The following is a 23,564-nucleotide window of genomic DNA, read 5'->3' as shown; positions in this document are numbered from 1 at the left end:
GCAAGCCTCATACATACTCTGGCTTGATGCTTCGAGAACAATTTCGCAGGGTGTGCCCTAGCGAATCCACAATATCCACTTTGGAACAATTTGGTCCAATATGTATGATGCTCACAAACAGAAGGTATGCTTTAATAAACAGAAAAACACAATCAACGTCAAAGACACAAAGACAAGTACAAAATGTCTCCCTCCTTACAGCTGGGGGACTCAGTTACTTGTTCTCAGAGGATGTCATGAGTCCTTTTTGACAGCATCCCATACGGCAGAATTTTTTAGATGTACACTTGAATGTTTTTAATTCTAGAAGGAGGTTGTTTGCGTGTCAACTACGAACAACCCACGCTGATTCTTCCAACAGCAATAAAACTGGTGATATGTTGGGAAGATTGATCAGGAAAATATACACAGCTAGGAGGGTGTGTCTTAGTGGCATGGCACAAACACACACGCGTGCACATGCACATACATACACACACACACACACACACACACACACACACATGTACACACAGAAAGAGAGAAACAGAATAACCAAAGCCAAGAGGACAAGGAAACATTTTTACACATGCTTTAGCTTTAAAAAACAGAATCTATCTAATCTAACTAACTGTACAGCAATACACCGCAAGCCCCGGAAGAGCTGGGAAACTTCCAACGAAAATTAGCTACAAAAACAACTAATTTCAGTGGTCCCATATCTGTGACAAACTGAACTCAAAACATTAGAAGTCTATAAAACAAACATAACCAAACCAGTACAGGGAGAGGGAGCCAACCGAAGAGCATGGCACAAGAATTGAGAAACTCAGGGGTCCTAAGGCAGAGTCAACCCCAGCTTCAGACATCTGCACAACAGTCCCCAGTGGCAACACCCAGGAGCCTTCGCTGTGAGCCACTGCTTCCCCTTTCTCTAAGGGCTGCTGTTCCATAAACTCCATCTATTCCTTAGTGTTGCCCTCGCCATCACAAGATCCAGTTCAGCCACCCCCTGTAGGGTGACAACAGGTTCCTCAGGAGTAGGCATGATGCCATCATGCTCCAAGTCACCCACCTATTGGGCTGTTTCTGAAGCCACTGTCAGGTGTGACAGCCTGGGCCATACCACCTGATCTCCCTTGGGACAGATGAAGTGTGGCTGAAGGAATGAAGTCATTCCTTCACAGATTATTACCTACAAGGATGCAGAATGTTCCCAGCAAGCTAACTGAGCCCCCAGCAGCCTGTGCCAGGACCTGTAATACCTGCAATACTATTGAGACAGCCAAGTCATCCCACCCAGTGCTAGGAAAACGACAAGGTCAGCTGAGAATAACTCCTATCCCACTGGCTTCAAACCAGGAAAGAGCTTGTTGCAAAATGGATACTTAGTCGCAAACCTAAGAGCCAGCCATCCCGCCACCTTTCTATCCCAAAAGTAATTTCATGAAGTGTCAGTTAACAATAAGCATTCAAAATCCTGGTTCCAAGTGCATCATCACACCAAGCCACTGATCAGACTCAAAACTTCCTTCTGACCACACACCCAGGAAAGCCTACCAGGAAAACAAAACCAGGACATGGGGTGGGGGAATGGGGAAGCAGAGTTTATGCTTTGCTAGGATATTGTCATTTACAAGGACCCCCCAACCCCGGTGCCACCCTCCAGCCAAACTTCCTCTCTTCATCCCACCCAAAATTCGCTTAGGCAATGGATGAGAAGATCAACCAGTTGCGGCAGAAAAACTCACGTTAAAAAAAACGAAGTTCCAGATAAACAGAGATCCCCCGTGGCAAAGGGGCTTTTAGCTGGGGGAAACCTGAGACTTAATGCCTCAGTTCTAGAATTCCCACCCAGGTTCTGGTCCGAAGCCACAGCTTCAAAATATCCGAAAACTAGTCCAGCCTAGAATCCCAAACCTCTCCAAGGGATTCCCTCCATCCCCACCCCCCACCCATACACAGACTAGTAATTGCCAGAGGAACACAGCGGGCTTGGGTCCCAGGCAGGAAGCATCTTTTTGGTGGGTGTCAAGATCAGTCACACTGTCTCCGTCCCGTCCCATACAATGTTCCTCGCTAAAGCAAGAGAGAAGTTTCGGAGTCAGAACCCCCTTTTCCTGAGGTCAGAACCCCACACTGCGGTAAGCTCAGTGGAGCCGCACAGCACCCTGGGGCTCAGCATAAACTCAGCACGGCCAGGTCTCCGGCCATCCAGGCTCCCAGCCTCAGGCCACACTTAAGGGTTCTGGGGCTCTTACCCATCCTCACCACAGCCCCCGCAGCAGCTTCCAGATCCAGCAGTGCCCAGGAGATTCACGGGTGGAAAATGGATCGAATTTTTCAAAGCTCACCCGCGGCTCAGCGAGGCGCACGCTCCCGGCTGCCTTTCCATCTCTCCAACTTCCAGTAACTGAAATCAGGAAGCTGTAGCCTTCCCGGCTGCCGGCAAGGGAGTGGGTGTAACTTGTGAAGTTTCGTGCTATGATGAATCTGGTCATTTGGGTGTGTTGGAGAGGGCCTAGGGCTCCTCCTCCTCCTCCTCCCCCTCCTCCTCCTCCTCCTCCTCCTCTCACTTCTTCAGTAAAAAAAGCAAAAAGCCTTTGGCGGCAGCCTAGCGGAGGACTGTGACTTGCAGTCATTGAGTCCAGCACTCTGCTAGTCACATCCTGGGAGAGATTTATTCCTATGGGGTCTTAACCATTTTACAAACGAAACTGGGCGTTCAGCACAAGGCATAAGCTCCTGTCAGCATTTGCCTGCACACAGCAAGACAGCAGTGTCTCTTAAAGGGTAACTACACCCCTTACCTGGTCCCCTCAGGGGCAGCCCTGACTGTGGACAGTTTGCTGGACAGAGATACAATTCCTAAACATTGTTTAAGTAAACCTAGAAAACAGAAAGGGCAGGAAAAGAAAAACCTTTAGCTAGCTATCTTTAAACCAATGGCAACTGTAACATAGTACAAAGTATCCAGAAAATTCTCCAGTTCCCTCGCACTCGTCCTCTGAACAGAAAGCCAACATATGTTTGATTCCCGTGAACAATATTTATAGCAGTCTCTAAAAATTGGAGCGAAAACACACTAAGTCACCCCGCAAAGCACTCCAAGAAGTACTCCCCAGGCTCCACCATGGTTTCCAGACATCAGTTCAGTAAGTGAAACTTCTCATGGCCAGTGGCTAAGAAGCAGCCTCAGGTGGCTAGTTAGAAAGAACGAAGCAATCACAAGCGAGAAAGCAGAGAGCTGGGGCCCCCGAAGCAGACGCTGGGCCTGAAATGGCCGAAGCAGCCATGCGTGAAATTGACAGATGAATAAAGCATTATCATTTCTTCAGGTTATCAGCTGTGCTGAAAGTCAAAGATATCGACCCCTTTCCCCCCACTGCAAAAGGGCTTTCCTCAAAGACACAGACCACGAAAACAGAAATACAGCAATCAGTAAAGGAATCATCATGACTCAAACAGCAACCGGAACTACAGGCTGGAAGCAATACTCAGAAAAAATGAAATGTAGCTTAGGGGGTGGGGAATTGGCTGGCTGGGGAATCAACTGGCTTGGTTGGTAAAGAACTGGTTTACGGTACTTGCTATGCAGACATAAGGAACTGAATGAGATATCCCACACCCAGAGAAAACATCCAAAACTCCAGGTCCACTGGCATGTGCCTATAACCCTAGCATTATGGAGGCCGTATAGGAGGATCCACTGGAAGTGCGGGCCAACCAGCAGAGCGGACTCGTGAGCCCCGAGTTCAGTGAGAAACCCTTCCTCAAAAGATAGAGAATGAACTTCTGGCCTCCACACTCTAGCACACAGATGAAAATGTGCACATGCACGCACGCATGCACACACACGCATGTGCACACACGCGCGCGCGCACACACACACAATGTAGCTTCCAGGAAAACAGTGATCAGAGTTAGCCAGGGGAACCACGACAGCTTTAAACTTGACAAATACATGTCCACATATATAAACCTGAGAAAGAAGGGCCTGGCTAATCTTTATGTTCTTGGTCATCTGCACAGAGACTGGCATAAGACACCCCAGGAAGAAAAGAAACACTGCTGTGCCCGTGCCTGCTCTGAAGGAGTAAAATAAAGTGTTTACACGGTGCAGGGTCCTAAGCGAGAGATGACTTTACCCCAGGGAATACTTTAAGTGTGTGTAAGACACTTTTCATTTTCACAACTTGGGGAGAGATTCAACTGAGAAGAAATATGGGATGCTGCCAAACAGCCTACAACACATGGGACAGCCCCGTAACAAAGCAGCGGCCAGCCCTGAGTGCTCCCAGCCCTGAGTGCTCCCAGCCCTGAGTGCTCCCAGCCCTGAGTGCTCACTGCGCTGTTCCTAAGAAAGCCTAAGACGATCGTCTTAACTAACGTGTCACTCACCCCTGTGGTATCATCAACATCACAGTGTCCAGGAAGAACACTCTCCCTTCTCCCCACTAATTACCATTTGATGGCTGAGAACCATCTGCACAAGCTAAGCAGAGATACGAGGCCGGTCAGCGAGGAAGGCGCTCGGTCTGGGGCGCAGCCTCAGTGTCTCCACGCTCATAAAGCTGATGAGTAACTGAACTAGGCTGAAAACTAATAACGGGCTGAGACGAAGGTGACTAAAATCAGGGCCCAGTTTTAGGCTGGGAGCTAAGCCAGCTGGGAGGAAGAGCCGTTTCACTGGGACACGTGAAAGACAGAAAGGCAGGGGAGGCTCTCCGGTGGCGCCATCAGTCACTCCAGTGTTGGCAAGCATCGGCCTAAGCCAGAACAGGAAGGGTGTTTAAGCTTGCTACAATTTATCAGAAGAAAGTGACAGATCACTTATAGGTAAAAGAACGCGAGCTCCACAGTCCACGCGGTTCTGGTCTCGCCCTTCTCTCAGAAGCTTCTTCAAGGTTTTATTTTATTCCTAATTGACAGATAGCTGTACGTGTTTGCCGGGTACAACGTCATGTTGCCAGTGATGTTGCCATGCCTGTGTGCATCGCACACTACCTTAGTCACGGTGATTAGCAGATCCAGCACCTCATGCATTGCACAGATTCTGATAAACATTCAATTCCCTGCCATCCGGCTGTTTGGAAGAATACAAAGCAACTCTGACTGCCGTCTACTGTGCCCTGGATTCCGGAAGTAACTGTAGCTCTGCATGTACCCTTTGGCAAGGCCATCCCTTTCCTCCCCATCTCCTCCAGCCTTAGTAACCATCATTCCTATCTGTTGCAGTTTGAATGAGCATGCCCCCCCCCCATAGCTCCTGCATTCCAATACTTGGTTCCTAGTCGGTGGCACTGTTTGGGGAGGTAGTACAGCCTTGCTAGGCAAAGTATATCAGGGGTGGCAGGCTTTGAGATTTCACAGCCTCGCCCACTTCCAGTTCACTCTCCCTGCTTCTTGCTTTCGGCTAAGGAAGCTACCCCTCGGCTTCCCCATCCCATCACCACACTTCTCCCCACCACCACTCCCCAGTGATGAACTCTTTCCTCAAGAACCATAAGCCATAAACTCTCCATCTGTAAGCTGCTTTGGTCATCACATTTGATTACAGTAATACAGGGAGGTTATGGAGCCTTTAGGAGAGGCAGTGTGTTGGAGGAAATGTCACTGGGGGTGGGCTTTGAGAGTCATAGACAGGCCCTACTTCCTGTTCACTTTGTTTCCGACGTGTGGATAAAGATGTGATTGACCTGCTGTCATGTCTCACCCACCACTGCAGAATCTAACACTCTGGAACCATTAACCAAATAAATGATTTCTCCCGGAAGTTGCTTTTGGTCATAGCATTTGTTTCACAGCCCTGGAAAGTAACGAACAGACTCTCCTAAGAAGTGCATCGTTTACTCTCGGATCCCATGGAGCCTCCGGCTCTTCCTTCTGGGGTGATTTAACTTCTCCCTGGAATGAAAGGGCAGACGGATGGATGGTGTTTGTCGGCCGCTCTGCCCGGTGCTTCCCAGAAGATAGCTTGCTCATTTTGAATCCCCCTGAAGCCACACTTATGGCGGGCACCAGATGAACTTAAGCTGGATTGAACTGAGTCAGCTCCCATCTCCTGTCTGAAAGTGGAGTTCCCCGTGGCTGCTTCTAGAGACCACCCCCAAAGACTCCTTGAAGTCCGCTCTGAGCCATCCATGAGGATACACTTAGCACCTAACACCTACTGCTGGGTAGTGCCTGGGAATCTTTTAAAGACCTGGAAAGAAGGATCGCTGATACAGGAAAGCCCTGTTCTGCTCACATCTGAACAGAGAAGTCTGGAGGCAGAGTGGACCTCAGGAGAACAACATTTCCCACCCTAGAGCTGGAGGGCTGCCCAGGGAGAGCCCAGCTGGAGCACCCACCACACATCACATCAATGTATGGCAAGGAAGATGCCCGACCCTCTTCAACTCGTCAGCACCTGAACCTGAAGTTTAAAAATCATTGGGTTTTTCTCTCTCTCTTAAAAGGTCTTACACATTTAGGAAAAGAAGATCAAAGTGTAGTTATGAGCCTGGCCCGAAGCAATGGACTTGTGCGCTGGTACTCAGAACTTCTGAACCAAAGAAGCAAGTCCAGCAGGGGGAGCACTGACTAGTTCAGCAGGGGGAGCACTGACTAGTCCCCAACAGTTTCTCAAGATCAGAGTCACCATGGGGATGGTGCTGACTGATCCAGGTTACAAAAATAATCTCATATAAAGCAAATGAAAACACCCTTGGAAGGTTTTTATTTGAAACATCAGAAACAGTAGCACCCTTAAAAGGTCTCTGCATTACCACTGGATACCGACACAAGAGCCAGAAAAATAAACATGCCATAAAACAACATTAAGGACATGGGGAAGCATCCAGAAATAGCTAAACCTCTCTATTTCCAAACTCCGTCCATTACATTCATATTCCAACGTGAACACCTAGCTGGCTGTGGCGACACGTGTAATGTCAGCAGTTTAGAGTCTGAGGCTGGAGGACGGTGACTTCCAGCCAGCACGGGCTAGAGAGCAGGACTCTGTCCGGGGGGGGGGGGGGGGGGGTGCGGAGAGAAAAAGAAAAGAAAAAGAAAAATATTAAGGTTTACTCACGCTCATTCTTGCCAAAATTGCTCAGCTCCGTCTTTATCTTGCTGATTCACACATTAGGTTTCTAAGAGACAACTTTTAACCTTTCCATCCTGTTCCGTGACACAGTGTCACCCGTGGACCCCTGCCCTCTGGACGTCCATTTAAAGATCTGCAGAACCAGCTTGCTCAGGAATCTACTCAGCTTTGCCCAACACGTACCAGGAGACGTAAGCAGGTCTACAGCCAGGATGTTGGCATCTGTTGTGGCATGAATTTCCACCTTGACCAGTTCTTGCAGAGAGCAGAGGGGGGCTCCCAAGTACAAAGTAAGAGGCGCTCACACCAACCTGCTCGTCACCTAGCAACAACCTATCAGCAGCAAGGCTGGAGGGCGGTGAGCACCTCCTCAGATTAGGTGATGTCCCACAAGGGTAGTAAGTAACACAGCCAAATCATCTGATTGTAAATAAAGAGCCCACTTCCCAGAATGCCTGCAGTTCTAAAGACACATCTTGTCAACCCTGTAGAGCCACCATAGAAAGTAAGGCAGCGCCATGGAAAGATGCCCTGTGGTCAGTTATAGACCGACTGTCAAAACAAATCATTTATATCTGAAACTGGTTGAGGGCTAAATATGAATTCATGCCTCCCACTCTCAGGCTACATCATCTGAGAATCTGTATGGGAACAGGGACCGTCTCAGAGCCCTTAACGCGCCCCAGAAGAGGCCTTCCTCCTCTCTGCCAGACAGCCAAGCTTCCTTCACCCTCCCAGGTAATGTCTCACAGCACAGGTGCTTGCTAAATCTGATGTGGAAGGAGAATATTTACAACCTCACATGAAACCTTGTACAAACCAACTTAGAAATTCCTTATGGCATTTTCTCTCTAGAAACTGAATATTTGATAAAGATGCAGGGCTTTTCTCACAAAATATAACATCAAAGAAAGAGACCAAGGAAACACTAATGGCCTTTAATGTCACCTCCAGAATGTCCTGCTGGGCTTGGTGGACAGTTCCTTAAAAATCTGAGGCTTCAATTTTCTCAATGATCAAATCATGCTGTCCAGTTTTCTCTTTTACATAGCCCTCGTTCTATCTTCCAATTATATTTTCCTATGATTTGAAAACTCCAATTTCTGTCACTACCTCAATTTAGATTTCCTCACAGAAGAACAACTTTCAACACACCAGAATGAGAAGTTTTTGACTCACCAGTGGTCCACATACTAGTAACCGAAATCAGATCTGTAACACGACGGGTGATGGGGGAAAGACAGGAACTATTGGCAGAGGTCCGAAGACAAGGGAGAAAGACATCCAGAAGCCCTGAGCACCAACCGTAGTAAAACATATGGGGCCAGGTGCTGTCCTGCCCACATGCAAGCAGTGGGCCTGTGGGTTCCAAGAATGCTCTGCGCCTTTCACAAGAGGTGCATGTGGCTTGTGGGGGCAGAGCATCTGGGCTTTCCCGGGTGTGGGATCTTTCAGGCACCCCCTGCTCCACAGCAATAATCACAGTTGCGTTGGCACTGAGAGTAAGATAACCAGAATAACTGAAGGAAGATGATAAGGGCTCAGGCTCCTCTCCAGGGAGTGGCTGAGGTTCCCATCCTTTACACTGTGTGAAGAGGTGTCACTGTGATTGGTTTAACAAAGAGCTGAATAGCCAATAGCGAGGCAGGAAGAAGTTAGGCAGGACTTCTGGGGACAGAGAGGTCTCAGGAAAGAAGAAAGGGAAGATTTCTTCCGCAGCCGGAAGAAACGGGATAGGAAGTACAGAGTAAAGATAACTAAGCCACATAAAAGAATGTAGGTGGAAAGATATGAGTTTATTTAAATTATAAGAGGCAATGGGGCAAGCCTAAGCCAAGGTCAAGCTTTCATAATTAATAATAAGTCTCCATGCCATTATTTGTGAGCTGGCAGCCCAAAGCAACAGCCTACTACACTCTTGGAAGAGTTGCTTGGGAGAATCCCCACTGGGGAGGGCGCACCGGGAGAGGCAGGGCATGAAAGGTAACAGCCTGCTCCAGCCCAGGCTGCACCAACAGCCAGACAAAGGCCAAAACAATCGCGCTGTTTCCCCTTCCGTGAAATGAGAAGGGGGAATGGAAGACCCCTGGCATGGCGGCCTGGATTTACGGGGGTTCCAGGGCACGTGCCTAGTACTTCTCTAAATGCTAAGGAACATTAATATTCCTGGATCACTTTCCGTCATGAAATAAAACAAGACAACATCTCAAGCAACCTGAGTGTTTGCAGTGTGCTCAGATAAATACCGCTGCTTTGTATGCAAACAGGTGCAATTCCGGCTCTAGGTGTGGGCTAGGTAAGAGGGGTACCCTAACAAGACTTGAGGCTACAGACAGACTTGGTTCAGTTCCCCTCTCCCCCACCCCCCAAGCCCCGACTGTGAGGCAGCAATGAGGAGAGCATTGCAGGAGAGCTTCTGAGGTCTGAGGTCCTGGACTAGCAAGATGTAAGGTGATTTGGATTCATTTGCTTTTGTTAATCATGGACTAGAACAATTTTTAATTTGCTTTATAGCAGCATATAGGGATAAATATCACCATCCACACTAAAACAGTGTGGAATACTACAAGAGATACTGGGGCTGGGTGATGTTGGATGACAAAGGAGAAACCAAGCACGGGGAAAGGCAGGATGAAAAGGACCACACTCTGAGGTCTCTTGGAAACACTTGACATTTTGCGGAGTTCTTAGTTATGAATTAAAATTAGGCAGTTTCTCAGGAATGATGACTGTGAAATGCTCTAATGGGGCTCTGAATGTAAATGCTAGCTCTGCATCTGCAGAAGGCCTTGGCACCATTTCCTCTGATAAGGTATTTTCAACCAGGAAACATATCACGCTCGCATCCCCAGGTATTATACTTGAAGTAGGGTGACAGACACATGCCAGGTCCCGAGTCCTAGTGCGAGAGAGGGGACGGGAAGTCTTGTGCATTCATCACGATGGAGCATGCAATCCCCTTAGGCTCAGAGAGAAAAGGCAAAGGCAGCTTCACACGGCCCATCTAAAGCAAACCTGCTGCATGCTCCAGCACTGTCGCCAGGCGAAAATATCTTTCCGCTAAGTGGTCATTCAAAGCAGCAGATGCATATGGAAGTCAGGACTCCAACATAGTACAGGTGAGGAAAATAATATTCATCTGGCAGCTCCAGAACTCAGAAGCAAATTGTAGGAAATGGGAACTTGGGAAATGCCTTGGCCCAACCACAGACAGGTGAGCAAGAGGCCCAGCACCCAGGGAGGGAGGGAAGGAAGCAGTCAACCAGGATGGCTGAAGGCAGTCTGACTCACCAGCTGCCAGCATGATCCCCAGACAACGACTGTGGCAGACTCAGCAAGATGGCAAAGAAGGGTGCTGGGGACACTGGGCAGAGGCATGCACACCGAGAAATCACGACAGCAAACTTGCTGCAGACAAAGCTTTCCCTAGCTCCTACCACTGGAATCCTATGGAATTAAAATCAAACCACTGTAGAGCAGCATCACGGTTTACAGCCGCTCATCACTGCAGCCGAAAGGTGGGGACAACCCAGGCACCCACTGCCAGGTCAGCAGGATAAACAAACCGTAGCATATGCATACGATAGAGTATTACTCCGCCATTATCAGGAAGGCTGTTTTCACAAGAACTACACCATGAATGGACCTTAATTATCTTAAGGGAAATACATAAGATGCACCATTCCAGGTACATGGGAAAGTTCTGGACACAGAGAGCCGCGCGGTGGTTGAAATGAGACCAGCTCCCGCAAACTCAAATGTTTGAAGGTTACTTGGCCCCTACTTGGCGGAACTATGCTGGGAAGGGTTAGAAGGTGTGACCTTGTTGGTGGGATGTGTCACTGAGGGATGAGGGGCTTTGAAGTTTCAAAAAAGCCTACAACAGATCCAGTCCCTTGCCCTCTGTCTCCAACTTTTGAATAAGTTGTAAGCTCTCAGCTACTGCTCCAGAGCCATGGCTGCTGGTCTGCTGCCCTGTTCCCCACCGTGGCGGTCATGAACTAGCCCTCTGGACCTGAAGGTAAGCCCCCATCGAAATACTTTCTCTTATCCGTTGCCACAGTCATGACATCATCAAATAGAACATTTAGACAGACTTGAGATTTTCATGAATTTTAAAAAGCAAAAAAATAACTTGGTTCAGGCACGTTTCAAGCACTACTACTGGCTGGGGAGAGGGAGGACGAGGACTCTGGAGACTGTAGCCCAGCCTGCTCTGAGTTTCCTGCCTGTTCTCCCCGTCACATCGGCTTGATCTTCACCTGGCACCCAGAAGACTGACTGCCTCTTACTGTAAGAGACGAAGTGAGACTGTCTCAACTATCAAATTAAATCTTTCAAAATGACGAGGAGGCAAAGGGGCACGCCCTTTGGCAGGATGCCAGGCGTGGTAGTCCCAGCTGAAGGGCGCACATTTCACGGGGCCCTTGTGTCCAACAACCCGTGTGAAGCCCGAATTTCAAAGAAGATCGAATGGGTCGAACATGATGGATCAGAGCGAGGGAAATGAATTAAACCCAAACTATCAACCAGGAACACTGTATGAGACAATGTCCAGACCACACTCTGGTCCCGCTTAACAGCTGTGACCAGACACGCGAAGACACAGAGGAGGTGCCAGACACTGTAAGTGAGAGCGCTGGACAGGGTGGGAATCAGACCCGCCCCTCCACCTGTAAAATGGGGTCACGACACTATTTCTCTCTGAGCTGGTGTGAGGACGGCTTCCGTGATAATGACTCATCCCTCGACCACTTTCTAAAGGAAAACTACTACAGGAAAGACTGTTCACCCGTCTCTGTACCTGGTCCTCAGACGATTTGGCATGGACTACCACTCGGTCCTCAGACGGTTCAGCAGACTACAGGTGGCCAGATCCATTTACAGACAGAGATCAAAGCACAGAAAGGTTTGATGAGCCATCCAAACCCACCCCAAAGCAGGGGTTGGGTCTAAAAGTCTAACCTAGCCTTTGTAAAGCCAGAGCCCAGCCCTCCCATCCCCACCACCGCACATGGGCAACCCACCATCCTGCCATCAAGGCCCCTGGCATCCTCATAGCCCATGTGTTTGTTTCTCTATTATCATCATTGCCTTCTGTGCCATTATCCTCGGGTTCCAAGCTGATGAAGACAGAGCACTTGGTGCGACCCCCAAAGCCTGTGCTCCCCCACATTCACCTCATCCACCGCTCAGGCCCGGATGCAGCCTGTGAGAAACAGATGCCCGGGTTTGTCACAAAGCTCGATGAAGTTAACCATTGCCGCGTCCAACAGAGAGGAGCGGAGATGTATCACCTGAGCAGATTGAATCGGGCAATAAACAAAAGATACGAGGAACCACGGGCAGAACGTGTATGGATGTGCTTGCCAGGCCTGCTCACCAGAGCGAGGTCTGCGAAGGGCCGGATCACAGTCTGGGCTGTGACAGTGACCCATTAGGTGGCTATTTTACACTGCCCTATTTATGTGGCTCCCGCCTCAAGGGCGAATGCTGTGCTTCTTACAGTAAGAGGAGTCTTGCTCTCCATTCAATCTTCTCCTTTTCTCCCAAGCTTCCAGTGAAATGAGGCAGCTGACCCCCACACACTGAGTCTGGTGGTGGACCATTCATGATGTAGATCCTAGGTGTTGCCCATGCCAACTGCTGTTGACCAACATCTCCCCACATCATCTGGACCACTGAAGCTCAGCCTCCATCTCCCCGGGTGCCTGGCCACTGAGACGAGGGAGTCCTCACTAAAGGACACCAGTGCTGTGGACTGTCAACATCTGAATTTTACTTTCTCAGCACCACACGGCCACATACCTTGCTCAGGCTTGAAGTCTCAAAGCCAGACTCCTGGGAACTTTCAGTCTTTCTCTGGCCACAGATGAACTCAGCCCATTAAAGAACAGCTGTAGTCTTTACACGTGTAACTTTCCATTGGCAAACACGAGTCAGCTCTGAGGTTACCAGTCACTGTCCCCTCAAACCCCACCTCCCCACACCCCACACAAATCACAGGTAGCTCTTCACACATTGCCCGTTTCTGGTTTGGCAGACACACACTAGCACACACACACACACACACACACACACACACACACAAGCCTACTGACTCATGCTGCTGCAACAACCAAAAAACGACATCCTCGGCCTCTGGCATTAACGTGGGGCTCTGTTTGCATAAGGACATGCCACCAGCTAGGTTGACCTCCCGTGCAAACTTGCTCTTGCCTGCACACACAGCTGACATTAAACTTTAGATCTTTGTTCAAAGGCAACTCTTATAACACACCATAAACATTTTATAATTGGGTCGTATCTGTTTATCGATCCTGTTTGACCCCAACAAGAATGAAGCTCTACAAAAACCGCTAGCTGCTCCTGTCACTCCTGCTTACAGTCTTGTCTCCGGTGCCTAGATACATGCTTGCTCCACGACAGACCCTCAGCAAATGATTGATCCACTACCGCCTGAGGGCCGCTCCACATCAGAAGCACAATCCAAAACACCCAAGCCTGAAGACTCTCCTGTAGCCACAGAAGCAACTTCTGTCTGAAGCACCAACAACAAGGATGGGAACAGAAACTAGGCCAAGAAATACACATCCCATGAGTGACACCTAAATGCTCAGGGTTCCCAACATACATCATAACATTTACGGAGCATTTAAGACATGGCATGCTAAATCTTTGGGGAGTATTGCTTGAAAAAAACACTGGTAACTCCTGGGCACCCTCAGGGCCAAGCATATCACCTTCCACTACACAGCACCATCTTGCCAGGACACGTCTCATGTCTTAAGAGTCTTGATATCCATGGCCCCCCAAATTCACATCTTTAAAGTTTAACTTCCCCCAAATGATGGTATAAGGAGGGACAATAGTGGAATGATTAGCTTATGACAGCAAAGCACGCACTTGCGGTTGGTGGCTTATGACCCACCCCTCCTTGGTCCTTTCCAAGTGAAGACATACAGGTCTAGGAGGAAGGGGGCCACCAGATGTGGGTTCGGTCGCACCCTGGTCTTCGACTACTCCGCTTCCCGAGGTGAAAGATATAAAACCTTCTGTTATGTATAAACCACCTGCCTGCCCAGCTTATGGAACTTTGAGCAGACTAGACCCCAACCCAAGCAATCTTCACTTTGGAGTTCATGTCCTCAATGCCTCATATTCTTCCTTCAGAAACTGAACCCATGGGTTGGAGCGATGGCTCAGTAGCTAAAAGCACACATTCCTCTTGCAGAAGACCTGAGTTAGAATCCCAGTATAAGAAAAATACTTGTCTCTCAAAGACAGCTAGTCTGCCAAGAGCTAGTATTCTATAAACCTTCCCCATCTTGTCAAACACTTGGGGTACCTGCCTATTTGCAACATGAGGGCCTGCTTTTTGTCCAGGCCGCCTGGCTAGCTTAGCCCCGAAATAATCACACAGAAACTATATTCATTAAAACACTGCTTGGCCCATTAGCTCAGGCTTCTTATTGGCTAACTCTTATAACTTATATAGCCCATTATTAGCCCATTATTATTATCTGTGTTAGCCATGTGGCTCAGTACCTTTTTCAGTAGGGCAGGTCATATCCTGCTTCCTCGGTGTCTGGACAGGACTGTGGAGCAATGGGTTTCCACCTTCCCAGAATTCTCCTGTTCTCATTGACTGATCTATACTTCCTGCCTGGCTACTGGCCAATCAGCATTTATTTAAAACATAATTGACAGAATACAGAATTGTCCCACACCACCTATTTGCCCAACCCCTGAATCCCAGACTTTCCTAGGACATGACTTTTTAGTCTGGACTGATGATGAATGAATTAGCCAATCTCACCAGACTGTGAGGTTGAGCTCCTACCAATAGGGTGGGGTGAGACAATCACCACCTTGTCTTTATATAAAAATTAAGTGAACTCTCTTCCCTGCCATGCTTGGCTCCCCAGTTTGGGTCACTGTGGATCCTTTTGCAAAATTAAATTGCCTCATCAAATTACTGTTTTGTGTCTCTTTGTATGACATCAATAATTCCTTTTCCAATAAATTGGAGGAGGGGGCTGTCTGGGATTCAAATCCATCCAGTAGTATGTAGAGATTCCCTCCCTTGAGGGAAATAAATCCTGCAGCCCTGTTATACTGGCACCTGGGGTCTAGAGTGATCAACACTCCAGATTAATAATGATTCAAGAAGAGAAAGTTTCTTGGCCACTTCACAAAGGACTCAGACAAGCATCACCATGATTGGGCAATTCATGTGCAGAACAAGGTAAGAAAAAGTCACACGGAGTGACGAAGTATTTCCTTAGTGGTAGGGACATCCAGGAGACTGTATGAGAGTGGCTGAGCTATGCTCTGAGCACAGAGTGAATTGGGAGCCCTGATTCACAAGTTCTATAGGTGCCAATGATGCAACTTCATACACCTCATTGGAAGTCCCTCTGACCTAGTCAGGGCTTTGTACCAACCTGCTTTCATTGATAAAAAGTGAACACCACCCTGCAAGGGAATTGCTCATAGGTGAGCAAAGCGGTTGCCTTGGAGTGAAAGAAACTTCCACCCTAGAAGTTGGGAGTCGTGGTGAGGGTTAAGCCTTTAAAGAAATATCGTATCTGAAAGCAGAGATGGAAAATGGTCACAATAAAAAGAACTCTAGGAAAAAAACGAAAGTAAGAATAAAATTCCCCTTGGTGACCCCTTGGGTCGCATGCTAACTACTGGAAAGCTATAATAAAGTACTGTTATTTCATCTGGACCCCCAAGTCAATCATTAAGCCTTCAGACTCTGGCCTTGTCTGCCAACTCTAATTGTGCACATTAGCAGAAAGAGCCCTGTTTCTCAGGAACACACTCATGATGCTTTCGACCGGGAGAAAAAGACCTATGCCCCTTTGGTCCCCAAAAACAGAAGAAAGAAATTGAGCAATACAAGAAAGACCTTAAACACCTCCCTTCCCTCCAACCCCAGAAGAAAACCTTAGACTGGATCTCCCCTCATGGAGGTTCCGCTGGGGCAGATGGGTCTGTCAATGACTCTGACTAGCACTGGGGTCAGGAACCTGGAAAAGGAGCTAACTCCCCTCGGACTTTGTGGCTGCTATTGAGCCATGGATCTGACCTCCAAGCCAGCTCCAATGGTGTGACTTTTTTCCTTCTCTCTTCCATTCTTGTCCTCAGAACAGCCATTGAGATCTATAGCTTGCCTGCTCTGGGGAGGGGGAATCTTTGAAATTCTAATAACATTTCCTTAAGCTTCCATTTCATCCTTCCTCAAATACTTAGATTAATTAGACTAGGAAACCCAAGAGGGAACCTGACTTTTCCTGTATCTTATGGTGACCATGCAGGGACACCAAAATTCTAGTAACATAGTTGATCATACGCACAGGGAAACACAAAAGCATCTCTGAAAAGAAATGCTTTGAGCCCCTTTATCCACCTCACTGTGGGGTTGCAAGAAGCTTGCTCGACGCTGTGCCTGCCAGGAAGAGGAGGGGAACGAGCCTCTTTTTGTCCCTTCTCTCATGTTTTAGGGGCTGACTGATAGTCACATGGCAGAAACTAAGCAATGTTAAGTTTAACACCGTGTCCTCTCCCTGGGCACAGTGTCCACTCAGAACCTGGAAGTCTGAATAAAGATGTGGAAGGGAGTGGAGACAGCCACTTGGTGCAGTCAGGTCTAACACAGCTTTAGATCACACGGGCTCCATGCAGTTGCTTTGGTGATTGGGTGAAGCGTCACACAAAGCTGCCAAGGAGTTATATTCGAATCAACAATTTCCTAACGAGCTGGTTTCTCAGCTTTCCATCCGACACAGAGGGTCAGAAGTCTATCTGATCTCAGCCCGCTCCACAGTGGGGCACAAGGGTGCCGGGATCACTTTCTCACTATCTAGGCAGTTTTGTTATTGTTGTTATTGTTGTTGCTGTTTAAAGAAGGGGGGGGATAAAGAAGAAAGAAAGATATGCCTTGTGTTTTGATGGGGGATAGTAACTGGGGCTTTGATTCCAGCTTGGTTGGTGACCACAGCAAAATGAAGGCCAAGTGACTTCTTCACCATCTTAGTTAAAGCAACCACATAGCATATATCAAAATGGTGACCATGCAGGGACTTCCTGGTATCACCAAGCCCTCCAAAGATCACTACACCCCTAGAATCTCCTGATACTTAACTCTCTATCACGATACACACTTTGTACCCATCAAGAATTAGTCAATCACATCAGATTGTGAGACCAAGCTCCCACTAATGGGGTGTTACACAGTTGCCACCCTCTCCTAGGACAAAAACTAAGTGAACTCCCCACCCTGTGCGCCTGTTTACCCAGGTTCGTCCCCTGCACACCTCTTTGAAAAGTCTGTTTTTTGCAAGACATCAGGAATACTCTTTTCCAGCACCAGCCATGGCAGGGGGCTCAAAACTGCCTGAGACTGCAGCTCAGAGGCTCCAGCTCCCTTTTCAGACCTCAATGGGCACTTGCATCGGTGCACACACCCCCTACACATGGATGCATACAATAAAAATAGTAAGTTCTTAAGGAACTGAATTTGGGCTAGAGTTGGCTCAGTGGTTATCAGAAGCAGACACAGACACGGTTGGTTCACTTACACAGAAAATAATACAATACATAAACATAAAAAAGACAGAAAACAGAAACTGAATTTTCTCCTTAAAATTCCCTTCCTCTCTTGCTCAGTCCTCTCTCACTCAGACCCTTTTGGCAGAGACACCGCACTGGTTAAATCTAACAAATATTTCATTCACACCTGAATCCAGACTCAGAGCCATCAAAAGACAAGTGAGCACAGTCCTGACCTCGCTTTAAATCCATAATCATTAACCACCAATGCCAAGTGTATCTTTAAACGCCGTCAGCAGTCACCAAGAAATTCCCAGTCTCTTCACCTGCACACTCATGAAGCTTATATATTCTTTCTTCCCAACTCGCCAGTGTTTCTCTCCACCAATGACCTTTCATCCTACTTCTCAAGAAATGTGAGTTTCCTCCCCAAACTTGAAAGCCTACATAGCCCTTGGCAAGCTCTGTTCCAGAGCACACACTCCAGCTTCCTGTAGATACAGATAACAATCATATCTAAAGCCAGTTCCTCCTTCCCACCCTACCCCGCAACCTCTCCTCTCCTCAGTGTGGTCAAAGTATAAATAGACAAATCAGCTGTGCTCTCGCTGTCTCCTGCAGAAAGGTTCTAGGTTGCTGAGCCTGATTCTCTTCCCAAGGCAGCTAGGCTCCCATTTATTCCCTTCAGACTGGCAACTGCAGCGCCTCCTTCTCCATCCTCATCACACTGGACCCGCCTTATTCATCGGGACGGTATAATTTCTGTGCTTGCCAAGACATCCTGATCCTTCCATCGTGCTGGCTGCTTCTACTGAGTCCTTCTGTTCTGTTTGGACAGATCAGAACTTCAGGCCTCGATAAGACAAAGGTTCTCCTTTTCAGTCTGTGCTCAGTTTCTCAGTCTGGGATACACACAGACCTGCTTCCCAGATCCTATGTGAGAGCAGGACTTGCTGCCTCGCGTGAGGATTATGGAGAGCATCCTCCTTGTGGGGACTAAATCAGGAGGGGTAGAGGCTCTGAAGGAGAATGCTGATCGGTGCTCTTAGCTCATGGTGGTCCTGTAGAAGAGTGGGATGTCTTTGCTCAAGCATCCTTCCTCTTCCTCTTTCTAAAAGACTGATTCTCTAAGAACTATCTTCCTCCTCCATGACATTTTCTTACACACAACCCTGATGGAGCCCAGGCAGCGTCACAAGTAGGAATATATTACCACATCCTTACATCTCTCCCTAGGTGTCAGGACACTGACTCTCCCATCTGTAACATGCCATGTTCAGATACCCATGTGTGAGCTAATCCTTCCCTTAGGCATCTTCCAGGCAACCTTCCCAGCTCAGCCTGGGTAATTCCACCCTCCTAGTGGCTGAGCTTGAACTGCAGTGAGGAGCAGTTTCTCTTTCACAACCCACATCAAGTCGGTCAGAGAATTGTACTGCAGAAATGAGCAAATCTCAGTCTTCTCTCCATTCCCATGCTGTCGGCAGAGCCTGGTCAGGATGCTCTCTACAGAAAATGAGAATAAAGCTTCCTCACAAGGGTCTCCATTAACCTGGTCAGGATGCTCTCCACAGAAAATGACAATAAAGCTTCCTCACAAGGGTCTCCATTTCTGCTCTGCTCTCTACAGCCCATCCTACTGGAAGCCAGGCGGATCTCTAAAATCATAGATCATAGGTCAGACCCACCCTCCTTGCTCAGGACGGCAGCAGAGCTCATCCTCACTTCTCTACCTTTGTTCCTGCCTCCTTTACTCTTGTTTTTGCCAATGACGTCACACATGGCCTGAGCTTTCCTAGACACACTCTTTCTTTCTAGAACACTCCTAGATGCTTTCCATCTTCATCCGAGCAGCAACCAAGTTTCCTCCACTTCTCCCTGAACAACTCGTCCACTCATAACAACTCTACTTGGTCATGTTTTCAGTAGCACCTACTACCTCTTTACACCCTAAACCATTAAGATATGTTTTTATTAAAATAGAATAAAGAACTAATCATGTTTTATTAAAACAGAATGAAGAGCTAATCAGCAGTGGGTACTAACCATTAGCTAACACTTCTTATTGTTTGATAGCAATCAACAGAGACAAGAACCTTTGTGTTTCTGATGACAAAGGACTCCCAAGAATCTAGAATGGTGCCTGGCGTGTCGTGGAGCCTAAGGATAAGAACACTTGTGGGGAATAAAGTGTCCCCTTTGAACAACACTGACAACGCAGGATAGACAAGAGAGGAAAGGGACTGAGGGAAGCTAACGAGGCGGTGACAACACAGTGCTGGATCCCAGCACAAAGAGGCAAGGGTGGAAGGGTCAGCAGCTCAAGTGCATCTTGAGGCATCCGGTGTGAGGCCAACCTAGCCAACACAGAACAACAAAACCAGGTCTAGCACATAGGGGGAAGAAGAGGTGGGCAGCAGAGATGCGTGCTGGATAGAGCCCCAGATGCACCAACTCAAAGACTCAAGAAGCCTTACAAACTCCAAAGAGCACAACCACAGATGGTCCATGTGTTACAGGAGATCCAGAAAAGGCAGAGACAGGAGGGAAAAGCATGTGATGACCTTAGGCACCACGTTCTCAGCAGGAGCAAGAAGAAGCAGGAGATGATGAGCCAGCCGAAGTGAACCTCCTTGCCAGCAAGAACGCCACCTCAGTAAAAGGAAGGGTGACCTAAGGCAGAGACGAGATGCCAACAGTTTCAGGAGATTTAAAGAAGAAATATAACAACACCATACAAACACAGTAGAGGATAAAAAAAGTTCAAATGCCCTAATGCCTAATACCCAGTGTTTTCTGGTAAAAGATAAAAACAGAGAGAGGGGGAAGATTTTGTAATCTAAGACAACTATGATAAATTTTGAGTCTGGAAAAAAATTTTAATAGGAAACATATATGCTGCAGGACAATGGTCATTTATCCTGTCACTTGTATTATTTTTAATAAAATGCTGATTGGCATTGGCCAGGCAGGAAGATAGGCAGGGCGACCAGCCAGAAAGTAGAGGCAGGACAATGAGAACAGGAGAATTCTGGGAAGAGGGAAGCTCAGTCTCCAATCATGACCCAGATGCAAAGGAAGCGAGATGTGTCTGCCTCACCAAATAAGGTACCAAGCCACGTGGCCAACATAACGAAGAATTATGGGCTAATATAAGTTATAAGAATTAGTTAATCAGAAGAGCTTGAGATACTGGTAAATCAGTTTATAATTGATGTAGACCTCTGTGTGATTCTTTGGGGCTGAATGACTGCAGGACCAGGCATGACAGAAACCTCAGACAACACACATAAGGGGCAAAACAACATAACTCCAAAGGAATGATATAAAGAATGGTTTTTACAACCATCCACAGGACCAGAGCAACCGTGCAGTGGAAAAGGGCACCTGCTGCCGGAAGACCAGAGTTTAAGGCTGGCTGAGGCTACGTATGGAGATCACTTAAAAATAAAAAATAATTTTAAAAAAAGGCAAAGTCAAATGCCATTATTTCTGCATGCATAGATAAGAATAGTATAAAGAAAGAAAATATGATTTCAGAAACTCCAGACTCATTTGTTTTCTTGAAGTAGGTGGAAATAAAATGTGATTGTTTGTGGGAATAAGGTCTGAGTGGGAGGAATGGAGTGTTGAGGATCGCTTTACCAACCAGGCCATGCATCCCCACACGGTGCACAGCCCGGGGGACACTGCTGGTCCCTTTACCCACCAGGCCATGCGTCCACACGCAGTGCACAGCCCGGGGATACTGATCACTTTACCCACCAGGCCATGCGTCCACACGCGGTGCACAGCCCGGGGATACTGATCCCTTTACCCACCAGGCATGCGTCCACACGCAGTGCACAGCCCGGGGATACTGATCCCTTTACCCACCAGGCCATGCGTCCACACGCAGTGCACTGCACAACTGAAGAAGAGCTAATAAAATCTAAAGGGGGAAGACTAATCATGAAGAAAACTATTTTCCACTATTGTTCCCCCTCTCCAAATATGAAAGTCTTAATTTCATCTGTAGCCATAAAATCCTGTCTAAATATCACTGCTTCATTAAACAGCTCAACAGCCCAGCAAGTGAGACAGTTAATGGCAGAAAATTGACTTTGCTAAAGAAGACACTTTATGAGCAGTGGTGGTGCACACCTTTAACCCCAGCGCACAGGAGGCAGAAGCAAGTGGATCTCTGTGAGTTCAAGGCCAGTCTGGTCTTCAAAGCAAGTTCCAGGAGGTCAGCCAGGGCTGTTACAAAGAGAACTTCTGTCTGGTGTGGGGGGGGGGGAGATGAAGTGGGGGATCAAAACCAAAATAAAAAGAGAGACAGGGAGAGAGAGAGAGAGAGAGAGAGAGAGAGAGAGAGAGAGAGAGAGAGAGAGAGACTTTACCAAGACATGCTCTTTCTGCTGTTATTAGGGAAGTGCAGATTGTAAAGACACAAATTCAAGTGGCTCTTTCTTCTTGGATAAATACTGTGGGATAATAATGTATAAATACTTACAGATAGTAAAGGGAGAGGGATAGATGGATGGGTGGAGAGATGGATGATAATGGATAAATATTGTCAGTGAAGGGAGGGATCAATGGATAAAGAGATGGATATAATGGATAAATACTGTCAGACAGTGAAGGGAGGGATCGATGGATGGAAATGGATAATAAATTGACACGTGGCTGGGTGTTAATTTTGGTCTGTAAATATGCACACACGTGTATGCAGGCGTACATGTATAGATATGTATACATCACACTGTACGTATGGGAACGAATGCACTCTTGGCTGTGACTTATTTGAAAATGAGAGCAGGCTTCAAGAGCAGCCTCAGAGAACAGCATGCTCCCCAGCGTGCTCTCTGGTGACACTGGACTAGCTGAACTATGAAGTTGACGCTGCCAGCCCAAGGACACCTTTTTCATAGTGAATCAAGGATCCATGGCCACCAAATAAGGCAACAACTGTATTATTTTTTTTAAAAGAAATGTCAGTCTGTCATCTCCTGGGACAGCACAAAGCCTTCACGCCTACAACTTGAAGTAGCTTCCTGCCGTGTTTTCTCCTTAAGCATGGGCCTACAGAACAGGACACCAAGCCCCCCGATGGGCGAATTTGCACAGGTTGGCAATGGGAATCAGGTCAGGGCACCTTTGTCTAAGATTACTTTTCTCCTTCTGTGCTGCCTTCTTCCATTGACCCTAACTGCAAAGATGGGTCAACATCCAAACAGGGGTCATTAATGAACCTCAAGCCCCTGGACACAGTGACCAGTGAAGCTGGCTACTGATCCATATAAACTAATCAGAGAACTACCCTGAACTGTATTATCAAAAAAAAAACTTTTATTACAAGTTATTTATGCTGAGGGAAGAATGTCATAAGCCAAGTCGCTAATGTAAGGTCAGAGGACAGCTCGCAGGAATCGGCCCTCCTCCTCCGCCATGTGGGTCACAGGGATCCAACTCGGGCTGTCTGGCTCTGCGGCAGGTGCCTTTATCTGCTGAGCCATCTGGCTAACCCAGATCTTGGTTTTGAAACACGAATGTGTTTAGCTTCGAACTGCTGGATGCTGCAACTTTGCATAGTTCATGCTGGCCTGGGTCAGAACAACCGAAGCCTGGAAAACAGGGATGGAAGAGAGACCCCCACACACATCCAGGGTTCCCTAAGTCCAGCCTTTCCCTGATCTTCACCCAGGCGAACAAGTGTCACATTAGCCTGCAAACCACTTGGGCTTCTGGCCCGGCAGCCACAGACTCACTCATGAGGTTGGTTTGGGTGTCTTTCAAGGGTTTCACTGTGGAGCTGTTTTGCGGGGAGACACAGCAGAGCCTGGCCCTGTAAGCATGACCACGCTCCATCACACAGCTTGTGTAACACCGCTGCCAGGCCCTAAGCTTCTCCGATTCAGTCCTTTAAAACTGTCATTGGTTTCTCGTCCTCACC

The 23,564-nt window shown here is 47.7% G+C and overlaps 1 protein-coding gene across 3 annotated transcripts in view; it reads right to left on the bottom strand.

Moving 5' to 3' along the window:
- The window catches only part of Tiam1 (TIAM Rac1 associated GEF 1), a 358,095-nt gene that overhangs the window by 184,019 nt on the left and 150,512 nt on the right, over nucleotides 1–23,564 (bottom strand). The window contains exon 1 of one of the 3 annotated variants that reach the window (XM_087899387.1): nucleotides 2,334–2,486. The exons of 1 other annotated variant lie outside the window; for it this stretch is intronic. The gene's annotated coding sequence lies outside the window, so the exon portion shown is untranslated. Of the gene's footprint in view, nucleotides 1–2,240; nucleotides 2,487–23,564 lie in introns of those variants that run through there. One more of the 3 variants, XM_087899385.1, reaches the window with a different exon arrangement.

The sequence above is a fragment of the Myodes glareolus genome, chromosome 2, assembly GCF_982192425.1.
Source record: "Myodes glareolus chromosome 2, mMyoGla1.1, whole genome shotgun sequence".
In the NCBI taxonomy this organism is placed as follows: Eukaryota; Metazoa; Chordata; class Mammalia; order Rodentia; family Cricetidae; genus Myodes; species Myodes glareolus.
This window is presented reverse-complemented; position numbering and strand designations above follow the sequence as displayed.